The sequence below is a fragment of the Lampetra fluviatilis genome, chromosome 61 (genome assembly GCF_964198595.1).
Source record: "Lampetra fluviatilis chromosome 61, kcLamFluv1.1, whole genome shotgun sequence".
NCBI classification, from domain to species: Eukaryota; Metazoa; Chordata; class Hyperoartia; order Petromyzontiformes; family Petromyzontidae; genus Lampetra; species Lampetra fluviatilis.
Window position 1 is genome coordinate 2,017,274 of NC_136335.1, and position 27,516 is coordinate 2,044,789.

The 27,516-nt window shown below is 47.3% G+C and overlaps 1 protein-coding gene across 2 annotated transcripts in view; it reads right to left on the reverse strand.

Annotated features, from left to right (window-relative positions):
* Positions 1-25,359, reverse strand: part of LOC144951298 (multivesicular body subunit 12B-like) — a 62,040-nt gene extending 36,681 nt beyond the window's left edge. The window contains exon 1 of one of the 2 annotated variants that reach the window (XM_078881500.1): positions 1,679-1,711. The gene's annotated coding sequence lies outside the window, so the exon portion shown is untranslated. Of the gene's footprint in view, positions 1-1,678; positions 1,712-25,029 lie in introns of those variants that run through there. The other variant, XM_078881499.1, reaches the window with a different exon arrangement.
* Between the last annotated feature and the right edge of the window lie 2,157 nt (positions 25,360-27,516).

Consider the following 27,516-nt stretch of genomic DNA (forward strand, 5'->3'; position numbering starts at 1 on the left):
ATTACCAGGGTCAGGTTCGCTTGAAACAATTCTGGTAAACTACCAGATGTTTGTAGGCAAGGACTTGTTTCGTGTTTCATTGACTCATCAACAAGGTCAGGTTCGCTTGAAACAATTCTGGTGAACTACCAGATGTTTGTAGGCAAGGACTGGTTTTGATATTCATTGACTCATCACCAGGGTCAGGTTCGCTTCAAACAATTCTGGTGAACTGCCAGATCTTTGTAGGCAAGGACTGGTTTTGATATTCATTGACCTCATCAGCAGAGTCAGGTTCGCTTGAAACAGATTCTGGTGAAACGCCCGATGTTTGTAGGCAAGGACTGGTTTCGTGTTTCATTGACTCATCAACAGGGTCAGGTTCGCTTGAAACAATTCTGGTGAACTCCCCGATTTTTATAGCCAAGGACTGGTTTCATGTTTCATTGACCTCATCAGCAGAGCCAGGTTCGCTTGAAACAATGCTGGCGAAACGCCCGATGTTTGTAGGCAAGGACTGGTTTCGTGTTTCATTGACTCATCAACAAGGTCAGGTTCGCTTGAAACAATTCTGGTGAAACGCCCGATGTTTACAGGCAAGGACTTGTTTTGATGCTCATTGACTCATCAGCAGAGCCAGGTTCGCTTGAAACCAATGCTGATGAAATGCCCGATGTTTGTAGGCAAGGACTGGTTTTGATGTTCATTGACTCATCACCAGGGTCAGGTTCGCTTGAAACAATTCTGGTGAACTCCCCGATTTTTGTAGGCAAGGACTGGTTTTGATGTTCATTGACTCATCAGCAGAGCCAGGTTCGCTTGAAACCAATGCTGATGAAATGCCCGATGTTTGTAGGCAAGGACTGGTTTTGATGTTCATTGATTCATCAACAAGGTCAGGTTCGCTTGAAACAATTCTGGTGAAACGCCAGATGTTTGCAGGCAAGGACCCTCCTCTGTTTTAGACGATTCGGCTCACAGTTTGACGCAAAGCCGCGCAAAAAAACACAACCTCACGGAGGGTTGTGGAGTGCCACCATTGGCTTTCTGCTCCTTTTCCGCGGGTTTCGGTCGCGGCTTTGGGTCGCGGCTGTTGCGAAAGTGGTCTGCGAAGCCTCTGTTTCCGCAGATCGGAAACACGCGGTCGCGAAATTCAAAACACGGAACAAAAACGAAACACCGCCGCAAACTCCGCATGCCGGTGTCCGTCTCGCTTGACTCCCATTCTCGTTTGTAGCCGTCCCGTTTTGAAACAGGGGCCTGTACGCTTGAAACTAAATACGCAATTAGGCAGTGTGAACTCAAACTCACACGCGCCGCAGCTCAACGCGCCGATCCGCCATCACGCCACCCCGCCCCCCGACACACAGAAACGTCGCACCTCCGATTAGCACAGTTGGCTGCGTATGGTGCAAAAGAAGTTCAACACACAGTCAAACTTAGCGGCTTACGACCGTACGGAATCGCTCGGCACGAACACGGGAACACGGGAACACGGGAACACACGCGAACACACGCGAACACAGACACACGAACACGCAGACACGCGAACACGGGAACACGCGAACACGGGAACACACGGACACACGAACACGGGAACACGCGAGAACACACGGGAACACACGGGAACACACGGGAACACACGGGAACACACAAACACGGGAACACACAAACACGTGAACACGTGCGCAACACTCACAGTGCGGGGTAGGGGGGGAGGCAACTCCTTCCGAGTGAATCCGTACGGCCGGCAGTCTCGCCGCCCCGGCTGTTGAAACAACTTCAAACTCTCCAAAAACGATCTCTCCTCTCTCGGGGGTCTCTCTCGCGGAAGCCGGACTTGTCGGGGGGGGGGGGGGTGTGCGGAAGAGAGGGGGAAGAGATTCTCCTGCCGACGTTATCGGCGTGAGCGGTAACGGCGGCGACGACCGTGCAACGACTTCCAAATGCGTCCAAGTCGCCCGTCGGTCGCCCACTCGGCTTAAAAGAGCGATCCGAAGCGAGGAGTGGTGGGGGTGGTGGTATGGGAGGTCGCAAGGCGGTGACAGACAGGGAGGTGGCAGAGTAGGTGAAGGAGGAGGAGGAGACGCTGAGCTGTGACTGTTACGTCGTGCCAAGTGTGGCTGGCGGCTCAGGTAGAACTGGGAGGGCGAGTTTTTGTTTTGTTTTACGCAGAAGTTAGAGGGCTCGGTGAAACGGTGAGGTCAAGGGGGTGGAGAGATGGAGTGGCTGGCTGGAGGTGGATGACGGGGAGAGAGCGGAAATTTGTAGACTTCACCAAACTTCAGAGCGTAGCGCCGAAATCCTTTCAGGGGCGGGTCGAAACGTGTTGTCGTACGTATGTACGTTGAACTTATTTTGCACCGCGATAACCGGGAGGTGCAGTGTTGGGTCTATGGGCAGTGTTGAGTCTATGGGCAGCGTTTAGTCTATGGGCAGTGTTGAGTCGATGGGTAGTGTTGAGTCTATGGGCAGTGTTGAGTCTATGGGCAGTGTTAGTCTATGGGCAGTGTTGAGTCTATGGGCGGTGTTAGTCTATGGGCAGTGTTGAGTCTATGGACAGTGTTTAGTCTATGGGCAGTGTTGAGTCTATGGGTAGTGTTCAGTCTATGGGCAGTGTTGAGTCTATGGACAGTGTTGAGTCTATGGGCAGTGTTGAGTCTATGGGCAGTGTTAGTCTATGGGCAGTGTTGAGTCTATGGGCAGTGTTGAGTCTATGGGCAGTGTTGAGTCTATGGGTAGTGTTCAGTCTATGGGCAGTGTTGAGTCTATGGACAGTGTTGAGTCTATGGGCAGTGTTGAGTCTATGGGCAGTGTTAGTCTATGGGCAGTGTTGAGTCTATGGGCAGTGTTGAGTCTATGGGCAGTGTTGAGTCTATGGGTAGTGTTCAGTCTATGGGCAGTGTTGAGTCTATGGACAGTGTTGAGTCTATGGGCAGTGTTGAATCTATGGGCAGTGTTAGTCTATGGGCAGTGTTGAGTCTATGGGCAGTGTTGAGTCTATGGGCAGTGTTGAGTCTATGGGCAGTGTTGAGTCTATGGGCAGTGTTGAGTCTATGGGCAGTGTTGAGTCTATGGGCAGTGTTGAGTCTATGGGCAGTGTTGAGTCTATGGGCAGTGTTGAGTCTATGGGCAGTGTTAGTCTATGGGCAGTGTTGAGTCTATGGGCAGTGTTGAGTCTATGGGCAGTGTTGAGTCTATGGGCAGTGTTGAGTCTATGGGCAGTGTTAGTCTATGGGCAGTGTTGAGTCTATGGGCAGTGTTGAGTCTATGGGCAGTGTTAGTCTATGGGCAGTGTTGAGTCTATGGGTAGTGTTGAGTCTATGGGTAGTCCGTACGTAGCCAACCGTGATCATTGGGAGGTGCGGGGGCGGAAGAAACAAGTTTTCAAGCTAATGACTAACACGGGTGGAAAGGCCCTCCCCCCTCCCTGTAACGATCACCGATTATTCATCATTCGTGCGCAGCGATCAATTTCCGCCGTAATTAAAACGCGTTTTTTTTTCTTGGTCGTCTAACGAATCCAGGATTTTTATTTCGTTTCACGGCTGTGACTGCGTCTTTACATTTCTATCGGAACCACGTTTTTGTTACATCATGGGACCTCCTTTGCCAGAACCAAAATATACTAATAGGGGTTTTCCCCTTTTTTCTGGCAACAAAACTGACACCTTTTGCAAGGTCTCATGCTTACATTAACCACAATACTTGCAGTCAAATGCAAACAAAAAACAATACTCTGATAGTTTATGCATTAAATTTCGATTTAAAGCTTTCGTGACTGCAGGGATTCATCTTCTTGGTTCTTTCGGTAAAGTCACGTAGAAGGGAAGTAATAAAATAATACAAATAAAACATAATAAAATAATTCTCACGACGTTTCGGCCACAACGCAATTGTCTTTGAAACTGGTGTGGACCAATCATCAAAATGCGCAACTTTAAATAAATATAGACAACACGTTCTACTTAATTATATAGACTTTGTAATAAATGTTTTCTCCTACAACATCCGAGTGCAGCGCCACATTAAATACGCACAACAATGGTTTAAAGCAATTTGAAACATGTTAAAAAAAATTGGGGGGGGGGGGGGGGCAGAGTTTTGTGACGTCATATTTGAAGGGGGGGGGGGGTCCTGACTTTTTGTGACGCCGTGTGACAAGGGGGAGGGGGGTCAAAAATCGTCCAAAATCGCGTGACGTCATTTATGGACGGCCCCAAAGGCGCCCACGTTATTGTCAAAGCACGCTTGTCCGCATGTTTGGCCACAAGCAAATGGTGTGCGGTTATAATTCCAACTCGATGCCCTTGTTGACGATAGTTGTGTGTGTGTGTATCTTAACACCCATACTCTTAGGTTCTTTCGGTAAAGTCACGTAGAAGGGAAATAATAAAATAATAAAAATAAAACATAATGGGACGCTGTCTTTCCGACAGCCCTGTTCTTCACCCGAGGACGGCTGCTTGCGTTGTGGCCGAAACGTCGTGAGAATTGTATTTTATTATGTTTTATTTTTAATTATTTCCCTTCTACGTGACTTTATTGAAAGAACCAAGAATATGAATCCATGCAGTCACGAAAGCTTTAAATCGAAAATCAATCTTAACACACCTCTTGTATTATTTCCCGAAAGGGGGGGGGGGGGGTAAAGCAGCCAATTCTTATTTCGCAAGATCCCCCCCCGCCCTCCCACCCACATCTCCGATTAGCACAGTTGGCCTACGTACGGTGCAAACGAAGTTCAACGTACAGTACACGTTCCTCAGTTTCACACGGCGGCTTTCATGACCGATACCATCAATACTGCAGGATTTTTTTTAATCATTCGTGCTCAATATCTCATTTCGCATTGACCGTGTCATACGCCCCCACACCCACCCCACTTCCCCCACCCACCCACCCCCACCAAACCAGAGTTCGCAAACGGGTTTTGATTCCTTACCCGTACCCGGCCGCACCAGGGTCGCAAACGGGTACTCGTACCCGGCCGTAACTCCTACCCGTACCCTACCCGTACGGGTATCGGGTAGGGTACGGGTATCGGGTACCTGATTGCGACCTCTGGGATGAAGCCATGTTGCAGGCGCGGGTGGGTTGATTCTAGGAACTTGAATTGTGAGAAGAGACAAGACGTTGGGAAATGAGTGACAAACGGTGACTCACCAGTGACTCACGGCCTACCCGTACCCGTACCCGGCCGCACCAGGGTCGCAAATGGGTACCCGTACCCGGCCGGGTATCGGGTAGGGTACGGGTATCGGGTACCCGGTTGCGACCTCTACACCAAACCAATACCCCCGGAGTTTTTGTTATGGGGTCTCCCCCCCCTCATTTTTCAACGAAGGTCACCGTAGGGGATTGCCGAGCTTACGACGAAGTTCTAAACGTAAACACGCCCCCCCCCATCCACTCCCTGCCGTTGTTCCTTTACCGAGAAGTGATGGGAGAGACGTTGTCAATTATTCGCGACAAATAGGCGGAGTCTCGTCTACGTGCGTCTGTGGGTCTCTGTGCGAGTCTGTGGGTCTCTGTGTTAGTCTGTGGGTCTGTGGGTCTCTGTGCGAGTCTGTGGGTCTCTGTGTGAGTCTGTGGGTCTCTGTGTGAGTCTCTGTGCAAGTCTGTGGGTCTCTCTGCCAGTCTGTGGGTCTCTGTGTTAGTCTGTGGGTCTGTGCGAGTCTGTGGGTCTCTTATGTGAGTCTGTGGGTCGCTATGTCATCTAGTAGATCTCTATGCGAGTCACTGGTGACCAGGCTGATACCATCAACTCACCACACCTGAGCATCACAGCCTCGGTCTATGCGAGTCTGTGGGTCTCTGAGTCCGTGGGTCTCTATGCGAGTCTGTGGGTCTCTGTGTGAGTGTGGGTCTCTGTGCAAGTCTGTGGGTCTCTCTGCCAGTCTGTGGGTCTCTCTGCCAGTCTGTGGGTCTCTCTGCCAGTCTGTGGGTCTCTCTGCCAGTCTGTGGGTCTCTCTGCCAGTCTGTGGGTCTCTCTGCCAGTCTGTGGGTCTCTGTGTTAGTCTGTGGGTCTCTGTGCGAGTCCGTGGGTCTCTATGCGAGTCTGTGGGCCTCTATGCGAGTCTGTGGGTCTGTGTGAGTGTGGGTCTCTGTGCAAGTCTGTGGGTCTCTCTGCCAGTCTGTAGGTCTCTGTGTGAGTCTGTGGGTGTCTGTGCGAGTCTGTGGGTCTCTGTGCGAGTCTGTGGGTCTCTGTGCGAGTCTATGGGTCTCTATGCAAGTCTATGGGTCTCTGTGCAAGTCTGTGGGTCTCTGTGAGTCTGTGGGTCTATGCGAGTCCGTGGGTCTCTAAGCGAGTCACCGTGTGAGCTGGCACTGCACTGCAGAACCCGGGTTTAATCACAGAGTGTGGTTCAAACCCGACTTGGAACACGGGACCTCGGCTGTGCCTCCGACAACCCCTAGCCCCCCCAACTCAGCGCAACATTCCAACAAGACATACAGTAGTAGGCGCGCAGGCAACCTATAAAAAGCGCTTGCTGGTTTTTTTCCTATCCATAGCTGCTGTACACTGGGCCCAGTCATTTTAAATTCCCTGGCTTGAGAAAACACAACAACAATTCAATGTGTGGTGGGATTGCAATGCTGAAATTCTTGAATCCCTCCTCTTAGGACGTGTGGGTGGGGTAAGGTGCAAGTGGTTCCTACCTCGCTAGAGAGGCGACACGATGGCTAGGAGATGTTAACTACCTCGCCTGGTGTACAGGAGGTCGTGAGTTCGATCCCGACCCTGATGCCTGCTGCTGTATATTTGGAGTGTGCGTGTCTCTCTCTCTCTCATCATCATCATCACGGTGGCTAGGAGATGTTAACTGTTAACTACCTCGCCTGGTGTACAGGAGGTCGTGGGTTCGATCCCAACCCTGACGCCTGCTGCTGTATATTTGGAGTGTGCGTGTCTCTCTCTCTCTCATCATCATCATCACGGTGGCTAGGAGATGTTAACTACCTCGCCTGGTGTACAGGAGGTCGTGGGTTCGATCCCAACCCTGACACCTGCTGCTGTATATTTGGAGTTTGTGTGTGTCTCTCTCTCATCATCATCATCATCACGGTGGCTAGGAGATGTTAACTACCTCGCCTGGTGTACAGGAGGTCGTGGGTTCGATCCCAACCCTGACGCCTGCTGCTGTATATTTGGAGTTTGCGTGTCTCTCTCCGTGGTGGCGTGGATTTTTCTACGGGTCCTCCGGGTTTTCCCTCCAGATTTATAATCAACATCACGCGTTTAGAGTATTTGGTTGCTATACATTTCCACACGATGGTAAGCCACTTAGATTCGCTATCATTTGTGGCCTGAAAAATATGTGTATACACTCAGTGGGCCTTACCTGCTAAATTAAAAATTGTTTATGGTTTAGTTTCAGTCATCTTTATCACAATCATCACAGTGATAATGATCAAAATCATAGGGAACTATCACCATGATTAGCATTTTTATGCTCACCCATTGCAGATATCATCAGTCATCATACTCGCCATCATCATCATCACTTTCATAATCATTGTCAAAATCATCCCTAATATAATCATCGCTCCGTCATCACGGTTATCATCATAACTATCAAACATGATCACCGTCACTATCATCATCATCATCGTAACCATCAAAACCATCACAGTAACCATCAAATTCATCATGGTAATCATCATAGTAATCATGAAAATCATAGTAACCCACCATCACGATTATCGTTTTCATTCTCACCCATTGCCTAGATCATCATCAATCATCATACCCTCATCATGACTGTCATAATCACCATCAAAATCACCACGATCATAATCATCCCTCCTGTCATCACGATAATCATTATAACTCTGGATTTGAAGCTTTCGTGACTGCAAGGACACATTCAAATAAATGAAAACAACTAAATTAAATCACGACACACTTTAGCGCTGTGCTTTCGCTAAGTTGTGCCCACCCGAAGAAGGACGCTTGTGTTGCGCCCGAAACGACGTGAGTTAATTTAGTTGTTTTCATTTATTTTATTTTATAATTTTTACCTACGTGACTTTACCGAAAAACAAACGAGCATCATTATAACTATCAAACATCATCACTGCCACCACCACCACCATCATCATCATCCTTACCACCGTCACTTCAACAAAAGTAATCATCACCGTTGTTATCATCATCATCGTCGTCAAAGCAACATCCCTCGTCACTTCCTATCCTTTCTCCACTCCGATTCCTTAGCCGGCCAACACCACGACTCAAGGGACGGAGACAGAGGGGCGGGAGGGATTCTTCGCTTAGCAACTGCAATATAAAAAAAATCACACTCGCACAATACAACAAAGACCCCCCCACTCCGTGTGCGTGGGGCAAGTGTAAGAAACTACAAAAGCCAACACGGCACACCGAGGGTGGTCAGCACCACGCCCGGCCGCCTTTGTCTCCCCAGTGCTGAGCAGCTTGTCACAGTACGTACTGCCTACGTCAGCACAAAGACAAAGATCCCCCGCATTGCCTTAACAGACTGAAGGGGCAAGTGCTGTTCGTGAACACGAGGGGGTGGGTGGCCAGCACCACGCCCGGCCGCCTTTGTCTCCCCAGTGCTGATGTTTCACACACTGCACACCAGGTTCCCATTTGAGGCCGAGTCAACCTAGGGGAGGAGGAGGAGGAGGCCCAGGCACGGTTCCAAATAATAATCGCCACTGCCGTTGGTGGCCGTGAGCGGGAATCGAATTCGAAAGTGCATCGGGCACTCTCCGCTCCACATACGCACAAAGACAAAGATCCCCCGTATAGCCTTAACAGACTGTTGGGGCATGTGCTGTTCGTGAGCACGAGGGGGTGGGTGGCTAGCACCACGCCCGACCGCCTTTGTCTCCCCAGTGGCGATGTTGACCACACCAGCTACTCATTTGAGGCCGAGTCGACTTAGGGGAGGCCCAAGACCGGTTTAGATAATCGTCACCGGTGTTGGCCGTGAGCGGGAATCGAACGCGGGTGTCCCCCAGGTTCGTAGCGCAGCGCGCTAACCGCGACACTACCGCTCCACACGCGCACACACACACACGCGCACACACACACACGCGCACACACACACACACAAGCACACACACACGCGCACACACACGCACACACACACACGCACGCGCACACACACACACGCACACAAGCACGCAAGCGCACACACACGCACACACACACACACGCGCACACACACACGCGCACACACACGCACACAAGCACACACACACACCCAAACACACTTCCCCAGCCGTGGCCAGTGCTTGTTTCCATCAGGACATTGTCAAAGAGGAATTGGCGAGTAGGTGGGTGAGTGGGTGAAAAAGATTATATTATACTGGTAGGAACCTCCTGGTTACACCAGCCCACAGGGGATTATTGTGTCCGTCCGTTGTGCAGGGAGGGGCTGGGTGGGGAGGGTGGGGAGGAAGGGGCTGGGTGGGGGGTGGGAGGGGTGGGGCTGGGTGGGGAGGGGAGGGGCTGGTCACCCCGTGGTGCCCTTATAAAACTGAACGTTTAACCTACTCACGCCGGCTTGTGCCCGCCCTCACAGTCGGGCATATTTGCAGAATACACCACGCCGCCATTGACCCTGGCCATTGACCGAGCAACCCAACGTTCCTACCAGCTTTATTATTTTATTATTTCCATTCTACGTGACTTTACCGAAAGAACCAAGAAGATCACGTATGTGGCTTTACGAAAGCTTTAATCCTAGATTAACCATCATGTTTTTGTACTGTTTGTCGTTGTAAGTTTCTAACCAGCCCCTACTGGACATCTGTGAAAAGAGCTTCATAGTTAATCGGATTACTTCAGGAGTATAAATACATTACTGAATCTGATGTCATAGTCGCAGGATCTTTACTGTCCACTGTGAGCTAAGCAGACGGCACGTAGCACTTGCGGTTCGTACACAAAGCAGTGTTAACCAGGACGGCCGACGTGGCTGGCAATGCTGTATTCTTAGGTTTTTACGGTAAAGTCACGTAGGTTAAAACATTTAAATTAATAAAAGTAAAATAAAAATCACGACGTTTCGGAGGCAACACAAGCTTCTGAAACGACGTGATTTTTATTTTATTTTTATTTAACTTTTATGAATTTAAATTTTTTACCTAATTTTTTTTTTTTTACCTACGTGACTTTACCGAAAAAAAACCTAAGAATATAAATCCTTGCAGTCACGAAAGCTTCAAATCTAGAATGACAATGCTGTGTCGATTGTCGCGCGTGACGACGCTCCGTGTGATTATTCCGTACGCAATGTGGCCCCCCCACCCACCCCCACAGCGCGGGGAACGGGGCAGTCTACCCGCTTCGCCGTACCCTCAGGGACGGCTCTACGGCAAAACCAGAGAGGCGGAGGGCGGGGGCTCCCCACGGGACTCCATTCTCAACAACCGTACAATGGAAATGATTGTTCCTCTTACTCGACACAGGCTGCTGCGAGAAACGGGGGGGGGGGCCCCAAACATTTTCTGAGACCTCGACCGATGAGAGAAAGCCAAGAATTTGGTTTATCAACTTCCCCCCTCTCCCCCCCCCTCGCTCCAAGCCGTGTTCCGATTGGGCCCTTCCACGTGATAGGTTTGCGGGATGCACGGCGGCTGAGGACACTCGTTACAGGAAAGACATCTCATTGAATAATTGTTCATATTCGCGCGCTGTTATCGGTTTCTTCTGTAATGTGGTCGTCTCCGCTCTGATCTCTGTCTGTCTGTCTCCGCTCTGATCTCTATCTGGGTGTATCTGGTATGATGTCTATCTGTCTGTCCCTGCTCTGATCTCTGTCTGTCTGTCTCTGTCTCTGATCTCTATCTGTCTGTCTCTGATCTCTATCTGTCTGTATCTGCTCTGATCTCTATCTGTCTGTGTCTCTGTGTCTGATCTCTATCTGGATGTCTCTGCTCTGATCTCTATCTGGTTGTCTCTGTCTCTGATTTCTATCTGTCTGTCTCTGCTCTGATCTCTATCTGTCTGTCTCTGTCTCTGATCTCTATCTGTCTGTGTCTACTCAGATCTCTGTCTGTCTGTCTCTGATCTCTGTCTGTCTGTCTCTGCTCTGATCTCTATCTGGATGTCTCTGCTCTGATCTCTATCTGTCTATCTGGATGTCTCTGGTCTCTATCTGTCTGTCTCTGATCTGATCTTTATCTGGTTGTCTCTGCTCCGACGTCGATCTGGTTGTCACCGCTCCGATGTATATCTGTCCGTCTCTGATTTTTTATTTTATTGATTTTCCGCCCATATCTATTTGCTTCATTGTTGACCACACTTTTTTCCCCCGCGAGACTTATCCCGGCATCTCGAGTGCTCACCTGAAAGGGATTTCCTGCACAAAGGGGCATTGAGGCGGTGGGTTCACCTCCTGTTCATTGCCCCGAGCCAGTTGAGTCTATCTTTAAGATAAACACTGAAAAGTAGTGCTCTCCGATGGGGCAGTATTTTGAAGCTGTGAATAATGTTTAGGGTAATCGTGAAGCGACCTGACTTGAGCACAGTATTGTCAACAACTTAGTCACGGCTATCAAATACTCGTCAACCCATACGGTCCATACGGCGTACAGCCGTTTCAATACGGAGAAATTAATTATTTGCTTGGCTATTTGTGTTCCTCCCTTGTGATGGGACGTTGTAGGATGAACGTTGAGATTTATAAGGTGCACGGGGTGACCAATAAGGTCGGAATTGGTCTGTAATAAGGTCGGGCACTGATCACGGGTCGACAGGTACGCACATCAGTGGCAAGTGGTTTTCTTTTAAAAACCACAGTGACCTGCAGTGTGGTGAGTGGGTGAGTTTGTTGTTGTGACCTGCAGTGTGGTGAGTGGGTGAGTGTGTTGTTGTGACCTGCAGTGCGGTGAGTGAGTGTTGATGTGACCTGCAGTGTGGTGAGTGGGTGAGTGTTGATGTGACCTGCAGTGTGGTGAGTGGGTGAGTTTGTTGTTGTGACCTGCAGTGCGGTGAGTGAGTGTTGATGTGACCTGCAGTGCGGTGAGTGAGTGTTGTTGTGACCTGCAGTGTGGTGAGTGGGTGAGTGTTGATGTGACCTGCAGTGTGGTGAGTGGGTGAGTTTGTTGTTGTGACCTGCAGTGCGGTGAGTGAGTGTTGATGTGACCTGCAGTGTGGTGAGTGGGTGAGTGTTGATGTGACCTGCAGTGTGGTGAGTGGGTGAGTTTGTTGTTGTGACCTGCAGTGTGGTGAGTGGGTGTTGTTGTGACCTGCAGTGCGGTGAGTGAGTGTTGTTGTGACCTGCAGTGTGGTGAGTGGGTGAGTGTTGATGTGACCTGCAGTGCGGTGAGTGAGTGTTGTTGTAACCTGCAGTGTGGTGAGTGGGTGAGTGTGTGAGTGTGTTGTTGTGATCTGCAGTGCGGTGAGTGAGTGTGTTAATGTGACCTGCAGTGCGGTGAGTGGGTGAGTTGTTGTTGTGACCTGCAGTGTGGTGAGTGAGTGAGTTGTTGATGTGACCTGCAGTGTGGTGAGTGGGTGAGTTTGTTGTTGTGACCTGCAGTGCGGTGAGTGAGTGTTGATGTGACCTGCAGTGCGGTGAGTGAGTGTTGTTGTGACCTGCAGTGTGGTGAGTGGGTGAGTGTTGATGTGACCTGCAGTGTGGTGAGTGGGTGAGTTTGTTGTTGTGACCTGCAGTGCGGTGAGTGAGTGTTGATGTGACCTGCAGTGTGGTGAGTGGGTGAGTGTTGATGTGACCTGCAGTGTGGTGAGTGGGTGAGTTTGTTGTTGTGACCTGCAGTGTGGTGAGTGGGTGTTGTTGTGACCTGCAGTGCGGTGAGTGAGTGTTGTTGTGACCTGCAGTGTGGTGAGTGGGTGAGTGTTGATGTGACCTGCAGTGCGGTGAGTGAGTGTTGTTGTAACCTGCAGTGTGGTGAGTGGGTGAGTGTGTGAGTGTGTTGTTGTGATCTGCAGTGCGGTGAGTGAGTGTGTTAATGTGACCTGCAGTGCGGTGAGTGGGTGAGTTGTTGTTGTGACCTGCAGTGCGGTGAGTGGGTGAGTGTGTTGTTGTGACCTGCAGTGTGGTGAGTGGGTGAGTGTGTTGTTGTGACCTGCAGTGTGGTGAGTGGGTGAGTGTGTTGTGACCTGCAGTGTGGTGAGTGGGTGAGTGTGTTGTGACCTGCAGTGTGGTGAGTGAGTGAGTTGTTGTAGTGACCTGCAGTGCGGTGAGTGGGTGAGTGTGTTGTTGTGACCTGCAGTGCGGTGAGTGGGTGAGTGTGTTGTTGTGACCTGCAGTGCGGTGAGTGGGTGGCAGTGAGCGAGTGACTTCGAGTGAATCAGTAAACGAGTGCCATGGAGTTAATCAGCGAGCGCTGGATCACCAATCAACCCGATCTCTTCGCATCGCGATGGGAAAGACAACGGATTTTGCGGAGCACAGGACAACGTCGCACATCCGACAGTCACATATCTACTTCTGATGACGGAGAGAGCAGTGTGTCTCTGGCAAACCGGCAAATATGCGAGTACAAGGGACTTAACGGCCCAAAATATGCTCGCAACATTCCTGCTGCATCTGTCATTCAAGCTGGGCCTTGCCTTAAGCCCTGTGGCAACATTAAAGCCAATGCCTACGCAACGTCCCATCGTAATCCAGCGTGGAAACCCAGTGGAGTTGAAATTATCACGGGTTATACAAACGGTCATTTTGCTCACTCTCTCTTTGCCGTGTGGCGCCTCGTTCCGCTACGTATTGTTCGGCACGATGTCCGACGTTTTATGCGCCACGGTGGAGCCGAGTTATGAAGCCTGAAAAAGCTCCAGGCACGTGCAGAGAGACGTCACATCTGTCACGTGTAGTGTAGTGGGTAGCGCGCTGCGCTACGAACCCGGCGACCCGAGTTCGATTCCCGTTCACGGCCACCACCGGTGACGATTATTTTAACCGCTCCTGGGCCTCCCCTAGGTTGACTCAGCCTCAAACGAGTAACTGATGCGGTGTGTGAACATCGCCACTGGGGAGACAAAGGCGGCCGGGCGTGGTGACAAGTCCCGGGCGAAGCCGGAGTAGTACAGCTAGTTAGGTAATAAAAAAACTATATTTTTTAATGCGCACACTTTCATTTGCACCCAAAAGTATAAAATACATTATTTTGACCTTAGAATTCATCAAATTTGATGGGCTCAATGAAAGTGCGTGGCTTCCTTGTGATATGTTTAATTTTCTTTACGCAGTTACTCGCTAGCTAGGATACCTCACAAAATGGACATTTGATTAGAATTCAGAAGTTTTTTATCCATACATTTATTTCTCAGAACCATGTTGGGTCATGCACGGGGGTTTAGTACTCTCTAGAACACAACATCCAACAGGGAGGGGGGGGGTACAGTGGCCAAGAGAATGAAAGCCACTGCTCCAGAGGTGTGTTCTTGGCCTACTTTTCCACGCTCCCCCGTACGTCTTGGAAGAGATGGAAGTTACCCACACTTTACCCTACCACGTCCATGGGCCTGCCAATCGACTAACTGTGGTTGAACCCGTTAGTTAGTTGCAGGCTGGCTGGCTGGAAAAGGGGCAGTTAGTTGGGGAGTCAAGAGACTTGCAAGGTTGTTTCGATTGCAACCCTCTGTGAGATAAAAAATAAAATAATGTTTATCTTCTTGGTTCTTTCGGTAAAGTCACGTAGAAGGAAAATAATAAAATAATAAAAATAAAACATAATTCAAATAATTCTCAAGACGTTTCGGCCACAACGCAAGCAGTCGTCCTCAGGTGAAGAACAGGTCTGTCGGGGAGACAGCGTCACCTGATGACGGCTGCTTGCGTTGTGGCCGAAACGTCGTGAGAATTATTTTATTATGCTTTATTTTATTATTTCCCTTCTACGTGACTTTACCGAAAGAACCAAGAAGAAGAACCAAGAAGATTAAGTAACTTTGTCGGTACGTCTTCAGGTTCGGAAGACGTGGTACCAAGGCGCCCACAAGGCACAGTTTTGGCACCCGGGGTCGTGTCGCTACAGTTCTCCGTGGTGAGTAACGACGTCTTTAAAAGAACAACGGTGCCTCTGCTGCTACTACGCCTCTCTCGAAATAAAATTAACACCGAACCGATTGCCGTGTTCACGTGGTTCGGCGGTGAAGGGGTCACCCACAGCTTGCAGACGTCCCGGAACGGGAGAGGGGTTAATGAGCATTGAAACGTGGATTTCAACCATTAACCTCTGGATTTGAAAGTCCAGTCTGATAATCATGATACAAATCGTGCCATCCCTTGCACATTTTTTCCCATTAACTAAAATGTTACTCTCACTGGAAACTTCACGATCGCTGACGTAATGCATTTCGATCCGTCCTGAATCAATAGACTTAGAGATGCACCAGGAAGCCCTTGCATTAACAATGCACTCATTGTACACGCCGCCGGCTCTACACGGCAACACAAGAGAAATCATTCTCGCACAGCCGACATAGCAACAAGCGGCACGCATTATGAGCGGTGGCGTGGCTATCGGAGTGTGTCGGCGATGCAACTGCACTAAGGGCCCATGTTCACGGTGGCTAGGAGATGTTAACTACCTCGCCTGGTGTGCAGGAGGTCGTGGGTTCGATCCCGACCCTGACGCCTGCTGCTGTATATTTGGAGTTTGCGTCTCTCTCTCTCTCTCTCATCGTCATCACGGTGGCTAGGAGATGTTAACTACCTAGCCTGGTGTGCAGGAGGTCGTGGATTCGATCCCGACCCTGATGCCTGCTGCTGTATATTTGGAGTTTGCGTATCCCTCTCTCTAACCGTGGTCGCGTGGATTTTAGAAACATGCGTTGGAGATTATTTGGCTGCTGCGATGCATTTCCACGCGACGATGATGAAAAGCAACTTCGTTGAGTTATCATTTGTGACCAGGTCGCTTCTGAAAAAGAGCTACATTGCTCAGTGGGCCTTACACCTGCTAAAATCAAAATATGATAATTGTTTTTTTACCCTTTTATCTGGCAACAAAACTGACACCTTTTTTACAAGGAGTCATGTTTGCATTGACCACAATACCTGCAGTCGGAATGCAAACAAAAACATGGTGTACACCATGTGAGACTAGGCTCTAAAGAAAGCTGTCTCGGGTGTGGACCAATCAACTTCAAGGACAGTGCACATTATCAGAGTTATGTTTTTTGTTTGCATTATGACTGCAGGTATTGTGGTCTATGCAAACATGACTCCTTGTAAAAAAGGTGTCAGTTTTGTTGCCAGATAAAAGGGTAAAAAAACAATTATCATATTTTTTTACTGGCAAATGAGGTTCCAATGGTGTAAAATTAAAATAGTTTAAGCTTAAACGACAGACATACAGACAGAGATTTAAGTAGAGAGTCGTATACTCAGAGACTCATAGACTTACATTGAGATACTATTTTTACCATTAACTATTTCCAGTATACCAGGTAAGGGGCCGTCCATAAATGACGTCACGCACCTGGGGGGGGGGGGGGGTCAGACATTTGTGACGATGTGTGACGAGGGGGGCGGGGTGTTTGAGAAATGTGACGTCATATCAAAATGCGCAACTTTAAATAAATATAGACAACACGTTCTACTTAATTAAATAGACTTTTTAATGTTTTCTCCTACAACATCAGAGTGCAGCGCCACATTAAATACGCACTACAATGACAATAGTTTAAAGCGATTTGAAGCAAGTTCAAAATATTTGAGGGGGGGGATCTGACTTTTTGTGACGTCGTGTGACTAGGGGGTGGGGGTCAAAAATCGTCCAAAATTGCGTGACGTCATTTATGGACGGCCCCGAAAGCCCACCGAGCCTTTTTGCTCTCTTTCAGAAGTGACGTGGGCCACAAATGACAGCTCAACAAAGAGGCCTATCATCATGTGGAAATTAATCGCCAGCCAAATTTTACACATTGTCCTGCGGAGGGAGCTGGTAGGAACGTTGGGTTGCTCGGTCAATGGCCAGGGTCAACGGCGGCGTGGTGTATTCCGCAAATATGCCCGACTGTGAGGGCGGGCACAAGCCGGCGTGAGTAGGTTAAACGTTGAGTTTTATAAGGGCACCACGGGGTGACCAGCCCCTCCCCACCCAGCCCCTCCTCACCCTCCCCACCCAGCCCCTCCCTCCCCACCCAGCCCCACCCTCCCAACCCAGCCTCTCCCCACCCAGCCCCACCCTTCCCACCCAGCCCCTCCCTGCACGATGGACGGACACAATAATCCCCTGTGGGCTGGTGTAACCAGGAGGTTCCTACCAGAATCACAATTCTGTATGTAGGTTGAACTTCTTTCGCACTGTACAGTAGCCAATCGTGCTAATCAGGTGCGGGGTGGGGGGGAGACAACCTGAACACAAAAAGCTCCTCCTTGTCAGAGGCTCAAGAATTTTCTGCACGGATGAATGAACGTGGATTAATATAATTATCTCCACAATGGTCAATTATTGCAGCAACTGCGCTTAACGTTTAACTTATGTAAGAACACGTGCACTTTTGAAACCTATTGAAATATGGTCATTCACATGCCCTTTGTCAATCCACTGCTGGATGATGGGCCTGTCCATGACTTGTCAACCGCGGGGGATTTTTAAATCCTTTATATTAAGTTCGCTTGCTTGCTTACGACCGTGCAAATCTTTCGGTCGTTTTTTAACCCACTTCCCGTGATCCAATCGAGCTGACATTTTGCACACAGACTCGTTGTGCGTGACAATTAATGTTCGTGAAAACAAATTTCCAAAATTTTACACTTTTTAGGACAAAAATATTATATTTAATTAACAATTACTTAATGGTGCAATGCAATCATCTGACCCATAGGTGGCAGCCATCTCAAGCCAGAGGACGAGAGGACTCTAGCCGCCACGCATATAAAGGATTTATAGTGAAAAACTTTGTTTTTACGGGTTATATTATTTGAAACGTGCATCACCACACTGGTCAGTGTGGATTGGCCTTAGGATCGGTGCAGGTATCAGTCACCACTGATGTGAGTCGTGGCAAGAAAATTTGAAAAAAGGTGTTTTTCACACCTGATGACGATTGCTTGTGTTGCAGTCGAAACGTCGTGAGAATTAAATTTTTTATATTTTTTATTATTTTTATTATTTCATCTGATGATTGCTTGTGTTGCAGTCGAAACGTCGTGAGAATTTAATTGTTTTATATTTTTATTATTTCATCTAATGATGATTGCTTGAGTTGCAGTCGAAATGTCGTGAGAATTTAATTGTTTTATATTTTTATTATTTTTATAATTTCATCTGATGATGATTGCTTGTGTTGCAGTCGAAACGTCGTGAGAATTTTATTGTTTTATATTTTTATTATTTTATTGTTTCCCTTCTACGTGACTTTACCGAAAGAAGCAAGAGTATTTCAAAATAGTTTTTTTCACAAGTTCAATTCTGCACTTGGCAAAGGGGACACGTTCGTCACGGGCCTTCTTATCTCGCGCGAGGATAATTTTTTTTATATTGCGGAAAGTGTTACTCAGAGTTACGGAGCGGAAGGGAAATAAAGCGATGAAAATCTTGACTAAACATTCGTGCTTTTGGAGATAAGCTAACGAAGCATAACGTAAACAAAATTAGCCAACAACTTTTATTTCGATAATTGTTTTTTTACCCTTCTATCTGGCAACAAAACTGACACCTTTTTTACAAGGAGTCATGTTTGCATTGACCACAATACCTGCAGTCGGAATGCAAACAAAAAACACAACTCTGATAATGTATGCACTGTCCTTGAAGTTGATTGGTCCACACCCGAGACAGCTTTCTTTAGAGCCTAGTCTCAGATGGTCTTGGACCAATCATCAAAAAAAAGGTGTCAGTTTTTTTGCCAGATAAAAGGGTAAAAAAACAATTATCATATTTTGTTACTGGCAAATGAGGTTCCAATGGTGTAAACTTTAATTTCTTTGAAAGGGGAGGAGGTGGGGGGGAGACTGCCGTTTCGCTCCTTGTGGGTATGAATTCTATAAATAAAACACCACCCACCTCGTGAATCATCAACGCTGCCGCTTACAGGTGCAAGGTGCAACCCTGCAATTGTTTCGTAGCGTCACTGCTGCCAGATAGGCGTACACCAGAGTGAGCCCGAGACAGCCCCTTCTAAGAGGGTGCGTGTCTCTCTGTCTCATCATCATCACAGTGGCTAGGAGATGTTAACTACCTCGCCTGGTATGCAGGAGGTCGTGGGTTCGATCACGACCCTGACGTCTGCTGTATGTTTCGAGTTTGAGTCTCTCTCTCTCTCTCATCATCATCACGGTGGCTAGGAGATGTTAACGACCTCGCCTGGTGTACAGGAGGTCGTGGGTTCGATCTCAACCCTGACGCTTGCTGCTGTATATTTGGAGTTTGCGTATCTCTCTCTCATCATCATCACGGTGGCTAGGAGATGTTAACGACCTCGCCTGGTGTACAGGAGGTCGTGGGTTCGATCACGACCCTGACGTCTGCTGTATGTTTCGAGTTTGAGTCTCTCTCTCTCTCATCATCATCACGGTGGCTAGGATATGTTAACTACCTCGCCTGGTGTACAGGAGGTCGTGGGTTCGATCTCAACCCTGACGCTGCTGCTGTATATTTGGAGTTTGTGTGTGTCTCTCTCTCATCATCATCACGGTGGCAAGGAGATGTTGACTACCTCGCCTGGTGTACAGGAGGTCATGGGTTCGATCTCAACCCTGACGCCTGCTGCTGTATATTTGGAGTTTGCGTGTGTGTCTCTCTCTCATCATCATCACGGTGGCTAGGAAATGTTAACTACCTCGCCTGGTATACAGGAGGTCGTCGGTTCCAACCCGACCCTGACACACCTGCTGTATATTTGGAGTTTGTTTGGGTGGATTTTTCCCCGGTTCCTCCGGTTTTCCCTCCACATTTAGAATCCATGTGTTTATTTCACAAGTTCCATTCGGCCCTTCGAATTCGCTTGCTATACATTTCCACATGATCATAAGCCACTTTGTTGAGCGATCATCTGTGTCCAGGTAGCTTCTGAAAAAGAGCTACATAGCTCAGTCGGCCTTGCCTGAAAAAATAAAACATAGTTTAGTTTTAAAACGCATATTTATGTTCAGAGCATTTGGGAGAAACCGGAGGACCCGGAGAAAAATCCTCGCGACCACGGAGAGAAACACACGCAGACTCCAAATACACAGTAGACGTCAGGGTCGTGATTGAACCCACGACCTCCTGCATATCGGGCGAGGGAGTTAACATCTCCTAGCCACCGCAGCGTCCCTTAAAATCGAATGAAAGTCACCGAGTCTGTTCATAACGCAATGTGCTGCTAACTTTGGAATTCCCTCCCATCATCTCTTTTCCCAAGCGCTTAGACCTTTGCTCAATTCAACTAACTGTGCTTCAAAAATATAATAATAATCACTGCGCCTCCGCTATATAACCAGATTGCTATCGGTAAGACCGTCAATTAAACTGGTAGGAACCACCTGGTTCCACCAGCCCACAGGGGATTATTGTGTCCGTCCGTCCGTCATGTATCCAAAAATGGGAGGGGTAGGGCTGGGTGGAGAGGGGAGGGTGGGGAGGGGCTGGGTGGGGAGGGGAGGGTGGGGAGGGGCTGGGTGGGGAGGGTGGGGCTGGGTGGGGAGGGGCTGGTCACCCCGTGGTGCCCTTATAAAACTCAACGTTTAACCTACTCACGCTGGCTTGTGCCCGCCCTCACAGTCGGGCATATTTGCGGAATACACCACGCCGCCGTTGACCCTGGCCATTGACCGAGCAACCCAACGTTCCTACCAGCTCCCTCCGCTGGAGGAATATGTTTGAATACAATCTATTAATACACTCGGCCAAGACTCTGGGGCCAGCCCAGGACATGCTGGCGAGACTGTCGCCCGGCTGGCCTGGGAATTCCCTCGGAAGAACGAGAGTCTGAGTATAGTGGTGTGTAGGTGTATAGTGTAGTAGTGTATAGTGTAGCAGTGTATAGTGTAGCAGTGTATAGTGTAGTAGTGTATAGTGTAGCAGTGTATAGTAATGTATAGTAGTAGTGTATAGTGTAGTAGTGTATAATGTATAGCAGTGTATAGCAGTGTATAGTGTAGTGTGTAGTGTATAGTGTAGTAGTGTATTAGTGTATAGTGTAGTGTATAGTGTAGTGTATAGTGTAGTGTATAGTGTAGTGTATAGTGTATAGTAGTGTCTAGTGTAGTAGTGTATAGTAGTGTATAGTAGTGTATAGTAGTGTATAGTAGTGTATAGTGTAGTGTATAGTGGTGTATAGTGTAGTAGTGTATAGTGTAGTAGTGTATAGTGTAGTGTAAAGTAGTGTAGTAGTGCTGGAGTCTGTCGCCAGGGAAAGTGAGGTCTGGACGCCACCACTCAACACGCTGCCGCCACGACCCTCACCAGGACAAGCGGACTGAGAAACGAACGCACAAACGAACTCTGTGATGAGTCGATAACTGCGGTGATAAAAATTAAGCCGTAAAAAAAAGTTTTTCACTATAAATCCTTTATATGCGTGGCGGTTAGAATCCTCTCGTCCTCTGGCTTGAGATGGCTGCCACCTATGGGTCAGATGATTGCCTGCCACCATTAAGCAATTGGTAATTAAATATAATATTTTTGTCCTAAAGTGTAAAATTTTGGAAAAAAAAATTCACGAAAATAAATTGTCACACACAACGAGTCTGTGTGCAAAATGTCAGCTCGATTGGATCACGGGAAGTGGGTTAAAAAACGACCGAAAGATTTGCACGGTCGTAAGCGCGCAAGCAAGCAAGCAAGCGAACTTAATATAAAGGATTTAAAAATAGTTTTGATTGTACGTTGACAAATTACAAAGGAACTCCACCCTCCGCCCCCCAAAGGATCAACATCCCAAAAAAAGCAGATCCCCTTGGTGACCTTGTCGTCCATGACGTTGCTTCTGCCCAATTCTATTTGGAGCCCCACTTAGCAGACTTCCTGCGTTCAGAGCTTCAATCGTTCCCTGTACAGTACTGCACAGTCCACCATTTCAATCACCTCCGATTAGCACGCTTGGCTGTGTACGGTGGCGAAAGAGGTTCAATATACATACTGCCCATAGACTCAAAACTGCCCACAGACTCAACACTACCCAAAGACTCAACACTGCCCACAGACTCAACACTGCCCACGGACTCAACACTGCCCACGGACTCAACACTGCCCACGGACTCAAAACTACCCACATGCTCAACATGTATGTGCATACATCAGTTGTTATTCCAAACGTTGTCCACAAATCTGAGACTGTTAGTGTTTCCTCCATTTGTTGGCGACTCTTTGCCCGATATCATGTTTTGGAAAATATCTCATGACGTTTCCGCCAATAGCCTTGCTGAGTGCATACCTCATTGTGTGCGATTCAACTCATCTATATTGTGAGACTTAATCGAATTTCAATTTCGCTGCCACATTTTCTTAACACGTGCTTTCTCTACCCCCCCCCTTTCCATATTTATGTTTTACTCTGCTTCTTTCGTAAGGCGTTTGGAATAAGCAGCACCGGCAGACTACAAATGGATTTTTTAAAATCCTTTATATTAAGTTCGCTTGCTTGCTTACGACCGTGCAAATCTTTCGGTCGTTTTTTAACCCACTTCCCGTGATCCAATCGAGCTGACATTTTGCACACAGACTCGTTGTGCGTGACAATTTATTTTCGTGAAAAACTTTTTCCAAAATGTTACACTTTTTAGGAAAAAATAAATTATATTTAATTACCAATTGCTTATTGGTGACAGGCAATCATCTGACCTATAGGTGGCACCCATCTCAAGCCAGAGGACGAGAGGACTCTAGCCGCCACGCATATAAAGGATTTATAGTGAAAAACTTTGCTTTTACGGGTAAATTTTTTTACTTTGTAAAAGCCATTCCATGGCAGCATCGGGGGTGGTAGCCGAGTGGCGTTTCGCTTATTCCACCGGATTAAAATTCCTTGGCACGTGTCATGATGGGGCACTGCAAGATCCGGCCTTGTCCCGTCCAGGGCTCGCTGAGCTGCATTAGATTCCGACTGCCAAACGAATACGTGATAAAGGTCGCACTCATTTCACACAAAGCGCTCGTCACAAATGAACCACACAATGACCTCGCTGATTTCGTCAAGGAGCATAAAGCATCATCACGCAAACTCCGGTCATCGTCATGGCAGCAGCGGGCGGCGCTTGGATAACCATCGAACAAAGACAACGGTGGTCACCGCATGGCGCGATTTTAGATGCACTTCTGCGGCCGTCTGGAACGCTCTTCCTGTTCATATTAGGAAGACAATGGAGCTATGCACTTGTAAATCATCACTTACATTGACAAACTCATTTCTTTACAACTGCATTTTATCATTATCAGAGTTGTTTCTTTTTGTTTGCATTTGACTGCTTGTGTTGTGGTTATTGCAAACATGATGCCTTGTATAAAGGTGTCAGTTTTTGTACCAGTTTAAAGGGTAAAACCCTACTACTAAAACTGCATTTTGTGTTTATTTTGTTGTCTTTTCCGCACCTTCGATGAGCAAGGTTGGCTCTGTACGGTGCGCCAGAAGTTGAACGCACATACATACAGACCACGTGTGTTGCATCAGACCACCTCACTGCATTTGCAGTCGAGCGAGTCGTTAAATTCCTATTTACAGAGGACATATCGACACGTCACGTGCGTTTGGACACAGTCCATACTGGTCCAGTGGGCAATCTGTGAAACAATCAAGAGGGTGCCATGGTGGCTAGGAGATGTTAACTACCTCGCCGGTCTTACCGATAGCAATCTGGTTATATAAGCACAGTTAGTGCACAGTTAGGTATTATGGTCAATGCAAACATGACTCCTTGTAGAAAAGGTGTCAGTTTTGTTGCCAGATAAATGGGTAAAAAAACTATTATCAAATGTGTACCTATTTTATCGGCCACAATCAGCTAAAAAGCATGGGGCGATTGGGAGTGGAAATTCCACAGTCCTATGGCCGGAGTCAGGCTAATGTAATAAGGCAAAAATAACAGTTTTTAAACAAAAATACGATGCATTGCAGTACGCGTGAAGAGAGAAAGAGAGGGCGAGAGACATTTTGTCAATCCACTGCTGGATGAGAGCTTCCTCAGTGCGGATTTGTTAAAGGCTGGGCGCATAGACGTGGGGAACATAGCACGTACAGTCCAACAATGGATTTTGATCCTCTTAACACTTTGCCGCGCTCGAGTACAGTACTTTAATTAGTGTAACCTACGGTCCCTTTGTAAATCCACTGCTGGATGAGTTAATTGCTTCGTTTGACCATACTTCACCACGACTGTGTCACTATTCATCTTCTTGGTTCTTTCGGTAAAGTCACGTGGAATGTAAATTATAAAATAATAAAAATAAAACATAATAAAAGAATGTACAATGGAAATAATAAAATTATAAAAATAAAACATAATTGTAGAATGGAAATAATAAAATAATAAAAATAAAACATAAGAAAATAATGTTTTATTTTTATTACTTTATTATTTCCATTCTACGTGACTTTACCGAAAGAACCAAGAAGATGAATCCCTGCAGTCACGAAAGCTTTAAATCGTGTCACTATTGTTAAGTAACACGTTGCCAAAAGCGATTTAAAACACTAAATCCGCACGTTAAAACAACAGTACGCAACGTACGAAAGGCATGAAAGTACACATGACCACGGCAATAAATGTAACATTTTAAAAAATTACAATAAATATAACAATAAATACCACACTTACAGGGAGCACAAGGAAAATACCGGCCGGGCGAAGCGCTTCATCTTCGGCAGGGCTTTCTAGGCAACACCGTGGATTGACTAGGCCGCTGCGGGAGTTCGTGGCCAAACCGTTAGTTCGAGGCGGGGTCGATCTTTGAAGAGAAACTCTACGACAATGTTTCTTTTGATTCAGTTTAACAATGTTACCGCGTACAACCGACGATGTTTTATCATCGCAAACCCGGCTTAGATTTAACTTTAAACAGCCGAGGTTCGGGTGTCGAACTGGTGTGTGTAATGTTGGAGCGTTTCGGCGCGACTAACAACACAGCAACAAAAAAAAACATTTAATTGTTTAAAAGATATTTATAAAAACGTCGCGTTACCTTAATCAGCTTCCTCCTCGTGACTTTTTCTGAGGCGATATCGTGGGCGAATTGATAAAAAAATATATATTTTTAAACAAAATCCCCGCGTGGAGATCTCAGATAACGCGCTTAATCCGTTTCGTTTACGACGATTGTGTCCGCTAAGTCTAATCAGTATCGTGCAAACTAAAACAAATTAAAACAACCGCCACCAAACAAACACAACGACGACGATAACAAACTAATGGTTATCGATACCACTAACAACCGCCGCTTTAGCGGGGTAAAAATCGTGCAAGAGTTGTGTGGTTATGTGCCGGGCGAGACTCAGCAGTAGCAGCTGTGAGTTTAAAGGGCTCCACCCCCTCCCCCCACAATTCACGAGGCGATTAGCATATTATTTATTTACTTACTTTGTACTTTTTTAATCCAACCCCCTCCCCGCCCCGCCCTCTCTCTCTGCGCTATGAACACATTGTCCTGCGGAGGGAGCTGGTAGGAACGTTGGGTTGCTCGGTCAATGGCCTGCAGGGTCAACGGCGGCGTGGTGTATTCCGCAAATATGCCCGACTGTGAGGGCGGGCACAAGCCGGCGTGAGTAGGTTAAACGTTGAGTTTTATAAGGGCACCACGGGGTGACCAGCCCCTCCCCACCCAGCCCCACCCCTCCCACCCCCCACCCCAGCCCCTCCCCACCCCTCCCCACCCAGCCCCACCCCTCCCACCCCAGCCCCTCCCCACCCTCTCCACCCAGCCCCTCCCCACCCTCCCCCACCCAGCCCCTCCCCATTCTCCCCACCCAGCCCCACCCTCCCCTCCCCACCCAGCCCCCACCCTCCCCACCCAGCCCCTCCCCACCCTCCCCTCCCCACCCAGCCCCTCCCTCCCCACCCAGCCCCTCTCTGCACGACGGACGGACACAATAATCCCCTGTGGGCTGGTGTAACCAGGAGGTTCCTACCAGTAATATTCATATTGTTGGCTCTTTCGGTAAAAGGGCCGTCCATAAATGACGTCACGCAATTTTGGCCGATTTTTGACCCCCCCCTCCCCCCCTCGTCACAAACAGTCAGACCCCCCTAAAATATGACGTCACAAAGCTCTGCCCCCCCCCAAACCATATTACATTTTGAAAATAAAACATGCTTCAAATCGCTTTCAACTATTGTCATAGTAGTGCCTATTTAATGTGGCGCTGCACTCTGATGTTGTAGGAGAAAACATTTATTAAAAAGGAGGCATTGGAAAGCTGAAATTTAGCATCAAATTCACTTGAAAATATTCAAACGTCTAACTAAAACTGCAGCTGTTCAGAATATTCTATTGCAATTATATAATAATTATAAAATATTAAAAGTCATCATAACTATAAAAAAAATACTTGAAACTTTGTAGTAGAGCGAAGCAAAATGGAGAGTACAATTACAACAACTATATATTAATTCCACAGAATGAAAAGCCCTGGTAGAATCATTAGAATCAAAATGTTTAATAACAATCATTAAAATAAAATTTTAAAAAGTGGCGGTTTACCAAATTTTCTTTCTGTGGTTTTCACACATGATGATGATTGCTTGTGTTGCAATCGAAACGTCGTGAAAATTTTATTGTTTTATTTTTATTATTTTATTGTTTCCCTTCTACGTGACTTTACCGAAAGAACCAAGAATATTAACATGCCTGTCAACCCCTTATCAGTGCCCTACTTTATCACAGAACAATTAAGACCGTATTGGTCACCCCGTGCCCTTTGTAAATCTCAACGTTTATCCTACAAAGTGTCCATCACAAGGGAGAGAAACACGTAAATAAAAACTTTATTTGCCCGTATTGAAACGGCTGTACTCCATACTTCTAGATTTGAAGCTTTCGTGACTGCAAGGATTCATATTCTTAGGATTTTTCGGTAAAGTCACGTAGGTATAAAATAAAATAAATCACGACGTTTCGGGCACAACACAAGCGTCCATCATCAGGTGGGAAAGCATTGAAACTCCGTATGGAGCTGAAAATTCAATGTCCCTGTACAAGAATGCGGATAAATTGTATGGGCTGACAGGTATGCATTACAATATACACTACAATATACAGGGTCATCAGGGGACCTCCTTTGCCAGTACCAAAATATACTAATAGGTTCTAGATTTGAAGCTTTCGTGACTGCAATGATTCATACACTTAGTTCTTTCGGTAAAGTCACGTAGGTAAAAAATTAAATAAAAATTTATAAAAATAAAATAATAAAAATTAACCCGTAAAAACAAAGTTTTTCACTATAAATCCTTTATATGCGTGGCGGCTAGAGTCCTCTCGTCCTCTGGCTTGAGATGGCTGCCACCTATGGGTCAGATGATTGCCTGCCACCATTAAGCAATTGGTAATTAATATATATATTTTTTTCCTAAAAAGTGTAAAATTTTGGAAAAAAAAATTTCACGAAAATAAATTGTCACGCACAACGAGTCTGTGTGCCAAAATGTCAGCTCGATTGGATCACGGGAAGTG